The sequence below is a fragment of the Ostrea edulis genome, chromosome 5 (genome assembly GCF_947568905.1).
Source record: "Ostrea edulis chromosome 5, xbOstEdul1.1, whole genome shotgun sequence".
NCBI lineage: Eukaryota > Metazoa > Mollusca > Bivalvia > Ostreida > Ostreidae > Ostrea > Ostrea edulis.
The window spans coordinates 25,405,251-25,411,261 of NC_079168.1; positions in this window are offsets into that span (position 1 = coordinate 25,405,251).

Below are 6,011 nucleotides of genomic sequence, written 5' to 3' on the forward strand. Positions count from 1 at the left end.
AAACATTATTTGATTTGAGTTGAATGAGTTATTCTTGGACTACATTCTATGTCATTTCGAGATGGGCGTAGTAATTTGTGAATACACATCTTTAAAAAAAAAAACAACAACTAAATCCGTTAGGCCTAATGGCGACTTCCACGAACTGTTGTTTACTGTTGAGCAAACAGGTTTCTTGTGGACTGAAGAATGCAGTTTTAAAAGGATGAGTTAGAGATAAGTCCTGCTGAGAGAAAATTGCAAGAATTTTTGTTGAGTGGAACTGGAATTAAGTGCAAAGTTCGATGTCGGTACTAACGGAAAGCGTGGGACATGTGCATAATCAAGATGCGGGATGCCTGGTAGGGTTCTCTTGAGGGTTGTCACGGCTTCCAGGTGGACACGTGACTGTTATGTATAGAGGTTTTTCGAGTTTTATCAGTGAATTACTAAGACGTCACAGCTGTTGTAACGTCGTATGGAAGCCTCGTTTCGAATCTCGGTGTCCACTCATAAAAATATTATGCCGGAGTTCGAAACCATAGTCGTTAAGGGCTACGATATTGCAGTATCTCTGAGGCAGTGTGCGGTGTATCTGGTGTTTGGGTTTGTAACATGAAGGAAGTTGTCGCAAGGTGCAAACTGGACTATTGTCATCCCCGGTTGAATACATTTAACTCTCAGCCCGGAATTGCAGAAGCATACGTATGGGGTTTTTTTTGGCGGGGGGGATCCTCAAATAGCCATGTTTATTTAATTTTGCATAATTAATTATTATTTATATTTGATATTTGTTTGATTTTGTTTAATGCAAGGTGAAGATAACGAACAGTGATCAATCTCATAACTCCTACAAGCAATACAAAATAGATAGTTGGGCAAATTTATATACATGTAGATCGATAGAACTGTTAAGTCTTTCTTTTCAGGATTCCCTAATCTACATGTATATATAATTTATACGAATCATCCAGAGAAATTCCCAACATTCCAATAGAAAGTAGTTCCGGCCATTTATTTTTTTTTTTTGTTTGTTGGATACGATATTCCAATAATTTTTCAACCAATGAAAAATCGTGTAACATGTAAAATTAAATGATCATGTATTTTCAACAGACCATTACTAGAATTCTCATACATCACCTGAATGCACATACTTTACAATTTAACTATTGTGCATCCTTTGACTTCAAGCTTTCTTTAATTATTTCAGTTAACCCCCTCCCTCCATTTCCAGTGATTACATCTATGGTTATCAATGATTTTTATTGCTCTATCCTTGAAATAAAGATATTTCCATTTTGTTACTATGCGCATTAATTAAACAACTCCTCATTCAATTGTGGATAATTCATGAGAAGACCATATTCTTAAGTTAAAAATTAATAATGATATTATTAATTGTAATGAAATGGTCAAAATTCAGAAATATTACTATTTTTCAAATTTGAACCAAACCCGATCAGAATTATAAAAACAAAAGTCATAGAGAACATTGTAATCAGAAAACTACATTCCCTTGATGTAAAATGGTTTGCGAATTAAATGAATTTGTAAGGAAACTAATTCATTGTTGAAAAATGCGTACAATTAGCAACAATATGATTATTTTAATAATTTCTATCAATTTTGATCGGGATCGCGGTACTTTTCTCTCTCGTTTTGATATATTATATACACATGTATCTAAAATTTGGTCATTTCGTTTCAATTTCTTTTTTAGATATGTTTCTTCGATATATCGCTTTTCTAATTGACATGCTTTTTGAAGATTTTATCCGTAGATTTAAAAAAGATATTAACAAATAACGTTTTCAATTTTTATATTTTTTTTAAGAAGTAAAACATTTATGTCTGAGTCAGAGTCTTTTAGATATGTTTTGTTAGATATTCATATCATGCACCAGCTCATAGTGACATTTGGACTCTAAAATCTCTTATTGGCAAACAAAACTCCTTTTTATCATTCCGAGAAAAATCACCAAAAAAATCATATAAAATAATCAAAAGCTTGTATCACTCTTTCGATGGTGAAATCATACTTCATAAGAGGTATTAAATAAAATTTTGATGTAATGAGCTACCTTGATAGTAAATTCGACACCAATCGATGCAGTTGCCTGTGCCTTGAACGACAGCCATTGTTGATGACAAATATGACCGAAATTTAAAAAAGCCGGTAGAAAACGAGTTAAAAAGTAAAGAAAAGATACCGACACATAGAGTTTGCATACAAAAATAAAAACCACGGTTCTTCCCCGATCGATTGATACCTTAAAGGGAAGATATAACTTAGGGAAAACAAATAAAAGAAAAACAAAAACGAGAAGACTGATAAATGAAGGTATGGAAAATTTCGTGTTTTGATTCCACCCTGGTGTAATGGATGGTCAACATTAGAGAAGACAAAAATATCGTGACGAGTCTGTGATCTGTTCTCAATAAATAAATTCAGAATCCATTGCAATTTTTGTATTTGCTCGAATTTCATAAGAAATAAAAGCATTTTAATCTTTTGTAGCAGTATAAGAAAATGATGATCATTTAAAATTGCTAGAAACGGCCACAATGTTTACTATCTCGGACCCATAGATTTTAAAATTGCCCCATCATTTTATCATGAGTGGGGCCGTTGTTTATCCTTCCCAGGCCCTACACCGTGTACAGTTTGTGGTCAGTGTAGACAAATCGAGTACGCCCTATGCATTACCCATGCATATAATGTTTGAAAACCAAAATGTAATGGATCCATTAAATCGTTTAGTAGGTATTGGTTGGGTTTTTTTTCTTCCAGGCAATGCATTTACTAATTGTTCAATTTTCTTCACGGGGAATTGCATTATGAAGCAGACACAATGACAATAATTGCACCATGCTGAAATACCCAGATATAGTTTATTTCCAGTTCCCAGAAGGATCCGAGTCTCTCCCGAAATGACTTTAACAAATAACTAAGCAGAACCCAAGCTTTTATAAAAGTTCTGCCTGATCGACTGTCACCATGTGTGGGATCACCTGCACTGTAGAGAGTCTGTTACTATGGTTACGAATGAAAACAAACTATTCATCTATATGCTATTAACATGACCTGAAGTGATTGATTAAAGTTCTGTAAATCTCACGTATCTACCCGCACTTAATGCATAGAAAATTACGACAGTTTCTTGTGATAAGTGTTAATCAACATGATTTGAGTGTATAGTAATACTGGAATAGGATGTACATGTAATTCTCTGTAGTCTCGAGTTCGACAGATCGCGTAGATTTGTTATACGTTATGACCTTCCTAGTGGTAGGGCGTTCGCTTCGAACCCCGCTCATGCCATGGCCGCGTCAAACCTAAGATGCTTTTTTAATTATTTTATTTTGTACATTAACAATTATCCAAAATGTCTTAAACACTTTTCAGTTACAATGTATGCAGATGACACTTCACAAGATGTGAGTGATAAATATGTTGATGTAATTGAATCACAATTGCAAGACGACCTTAAGTTGGGCGCAGAATGGATGCTTAAAAATAAACTCCGTATAAATCTTCAAAAAACACAATGTATGCTTATTGGCACGTCTCAAAGGTTACGGAAATGTTGAATGTTAAATATAGATTTTAATGGTGTACAAATTGAATTTGTGAACTATTAGGTGTTTATATAGATAATACTTTATCATGGGATGCACACGTGGAGTTTATTTCAAAGAAAATTGTAAGAAAACTTGCTGTACTTAAGAGAGTGAGTTATTTTATGCCACCAAATGCACTTATCAAGTTTGTTTTTTTTTTAAATAGTATTGTTTTTCCACATTTTACTTGCTGCTGTACTGTATGGTGTAACGTACAAAATCAACTATATTTAGAAAAATATTCAAGCTGCAAAAGAGGGCAGCAAGAATACTTTTAAATATTCGAGATATCAGGACCTCTTCTGACTTATTATTTTCTTGTTTGAACTGGATGCCAATTAAGGATTATTTTATGTTTAGAAAGGTTGTCTTTCTGTTCAAAGTTTTAAATAATCAAATGCCAAATTACCTAAACGTGTTTAAATATACAAGAGATGCGAGTTGCCGCCAAACCGGGTCGAATTTATTATATTTACAAGAGCTAAATAATTTGTGTTATCCTGGATAAATAAAGGCTATTATTATTATTATTATTATGTAAAAGGTAGTGATTGCTCCTTTGCCAAACGCTTGGCGTCACGTGATAGAAATTAGAATCAGGTTCTTTCGAATATGACCTTGAAAAAGGAGATCCCGTGTCGCGGCAGGCGTTGGCGCCGTCACTTCTACGGCTCCTAGCAATAAGGAAAGATCTAGATTTGTGGCACTTCGCCTACAGCTGGTGACGCGCTGGGTGGTTCAAACCTAGGATTGTTGGTCCTTTTTAACCCTAGGTTTTCATAGTCTTTTTTATGCATAACTTTTGTTTCCAGTAAAGATTCATATTGTATTTTATCGCATTATCGCATTTGTTTTTGTAACAATATTGTGGCTGGGAGAACGCTGTTGTGTATTACATTTATATATTGCATTTCTAGTCAATATGCGGGTATGTCTCCCAGCCAATTTCGTTCTGTATTTTTAGGACTCACATTGTTTCGTCATATAAAGTAAATGACAAACTTTTACACCTAACATGTTTTTCTGATCTGATTTACATGGAAACAAACAGAGCTGCAATGTTGCCTCGGATTAATAGGAAAAATTTAACATAACAACCAATGACAATTGAAAGAGGTTTAGACAAAACAGCCAACCTTTACGTCTCAGGATGTGAAATAGTCTCGAAGGAACGTACACAATAATAATAATAAAATAAACATTTTAAAATAGTAAGTATATCGGCATAATGGTTGGTCAATCCATTCTGCATTAACATGAATAAGCATTGCAAATTACATCTAGCTTGTCATTTCTATTATCTCGTATTTCACAAAATCTCCACATTTCTGTTATAGAATCACCAAGCTACGTGTACCTTTAAATTCATTTACATTTCCAAATTATGTCTCAAAAAATGTCCAGTCCAATGAAACGTTTATTTCAGTATTGCCAGACGTTTCCTTCATTCTGAAGCTTGGAGATAGCTATGCACTCTGTATTTCTTACTTTAATGTGACTGAAAACGTTATGAATACAATATTAAAAGTTTGAATAAGTCTTAGATCTTTGAAAATAAAAAAAATCGGGGTTTTTGTAATTTGTGCCGTATTATAGGATTAAACAGTCTTTTTGAAGAATTTGTTGATGTGTAAACACTGGACATTTTACCCGCAAACTGAATAAAAGTGCGAATCACTTATACATAGTGTATGTTAAATTCTTCAAAAAGAATGTTGGATTCCTATAATTCCAACTTCCTCCCATTTTTAAAAATTTCAAATATTTAATATAGTTTCCTCGTTGAGTCGCCGAACATAAGATTAATATTTGTTTTCAGGCGCATATAAATACTGTACATCACGTTTTAGGATTTATTGACGTGTAAATTCTCCTTCAGCTTTATTTTCAATTATAATAAATAACATTGGGATTATATCTATATATTTTCCTCTTCTGTTACATTTTTATACTAAGAACTAGAGCGTTATCTGCTATGCAGTCAAATAATATATTTAACACTTCTTTCCTAGCACAGACATTTAATCGATATCAAACGTCCAATCCAATAAGGGTATTATCACGTGAAATGTTAGATTAATCGAAATACCATTATTATACAAAAACCTATATTCACTCTTGATGAATTTCAGCAGATTATATTTTACATTATTTATCAGATATCTGAGACATTTCAGCATTAATCGATGAAAAATATTTAATGAAACATAGACAAAATTGAAGAAAAAAAAACACTTTATAAATTTTGAAATCGAGATAATTTATATGCCTATTTCACTAGCGGTAATAAAGCACTGTGTAAATATGACTTGCACAAACATTTGCTTCTGAAATTAACAAAAAAGTTTAATCAATGTAGCAATCAATATTGGCTTACAAATTAAACAATGAAGCAAAAGGCAGATTGG